The sequence below is a fragment of the Lupinus angustifolius genome, chromosome LG03, assembly GCF_001865875.1.
Source record: "Lupinus angustifolius cultivar Tanjil chromosome LG03, LupAngTanjil_v1.0, whole genome shotgun sequence".
Taxonomy (NCBI): Eukaryota; Viridiplantae; Streptophyta; class Magnoliopsida; order Fabales; family Fabaceae; genus Lupinus; species Lupinus angustifolius.
Genome location: NC_032011.1, coordinates 12,192,013 through 12,193,839, shown reverse-complemented (window position 1 = coordinate 12,193,839; position 1,827 = coordinate 12,192,013).

Sequence of the window (1,827 nt, the reverse complement as noted above, 5' to 3'; positions counted from 1 at the left end):
TAATAGATGCAAAGGAAAGAAGCATCCCGATGGCCTTTAATCTAGCTACAGGGGCATAGGTTTCGTCATAATTGATACCTTTCTCCTGGTTGTAGCCTTTGGCCACCAAGCGTGCCTTATTTCGAATGATTAAGCCTGATTCATCAAGTTTGTTTCTGAAGACCATTGGGTACCAATCACGGGATGATCTTTAGGTTTAGGGACCAAGTCCCAAACACTGTTATGTTCGAACTGGTTTAGCTCTTCTTCAATAGCTATACCCCAGTGCACATCCTCAATGGCCTCATTGAAGGTCTAAGGCTCAATCTGAGATACAAAAGCTACAAAATTGCAAAAATTTCGTAAGGAACTATGGGTTACCACTCCCGTAGATATGTCACCTATTACTTTGTCGATTGGGTGAGCTTTCTTGGTTTTCCACCCAACAGGCATATTTGAATGCTCCTGAGACCTGGTCTGACATTCTTCATTGGTTGCTTTTTCATTATCCATGTCCTTTGAGTATGCTTCTTCTAAAGCACCTGCAACATCATCAGACACAACCTTTCTCTTCTCTTTTGGAGAAGATTCATCAAATTGTACATGGATAGACTCTTCAACTTGCATTAAATATTTGTTAAAGACTCTGTAAGCTTTGCTATGAATTGAGTATCCCAAAAATATTCCCTCATCGGCTTTAGAGTCGAATTTCCCTAAAGCCCGCTTTCCATTATTTAATATAAAACATTTGCAACCGAAAGCGTGAAGATGGGATATGTTTGGTTTATGGCCTTTTAAAAGTTCATAAGGAGTTTTATTCAAATTAGGCCTTAAGAGTACTCGATTTATAACATAACATGCAGTATGCACTGCATCTGCCCAGAAGTATTTGGGGATATTACTTTCATTAAGCATGGTTCTCGCTAATTCCTCTAAAATGCGATTTTTCCTTTCGACAACTCCATTTTGTTGTGGAGTACGAGGAGTAGAGAATTGATGTAAAATGCCATGCTTATTGCAGAATTTGTCGAACTGAAAGTTCTCAAATTCTCCCCCGTGATCACTACGTATATATACTATTTTCAGGTTAAGTTGGTTTTGGATTTGCTTGGCAAGATTTTTAAAGGATTTGAACGCATCACTTTTCGCAGATAAAAATAATGTCCATGTGAATCGGGAGAAATCATCAACAATAACTAGAGCATAGTAGCTACCACCAAAACTCATGATTTGTGATGTTCCAAACAAGTCCATATGGAGAAACTCCAAGGGCCTTGAAGTGGAAATCACAATTTTCTTTTTAAAAGAGTTTTTGGTTTGTTTACACTTTTGGCAAGTGTCACAAATTTCTTTAGTTTTAAAATTTAGTTTTGGTAGCCCCTCCACTAGTTCGTTTGATGATAATTTATCTAGATGTTTTACATGGATATGTGCAACGCGTCTATGCCAAAGCCAGATGTCATCTTCTTTAGAAATAAAGCATTTTGAAAATAAGGTAGTGACATCATCCAAATTAACCATGTAAATATTATTTATACGATGACCAACAAATTTAACATTATTAGGTAAGATGTCACGAATAATACAATAGCCATAATCAAAAGATACACGGTTACCTTTGTCACAGAGTTGGCTTATGCTGAAGAGGTTATGTTCTAATCCTTCAACATAAAGGACATTTTCAATAAGAGTCTGAGATGAGTTACCAACTGTTCCGGTGCCAAGAATCTTTCCCTTGTTGTTGTCTCCGTACGTGACGTATCCTTTGTTTTTGAGTGAAAGATCCAGGAAGTTTGATCTGTCACCTGTCATATGTCTCGAACACCCACTGTCTAGGTACCATTGCTG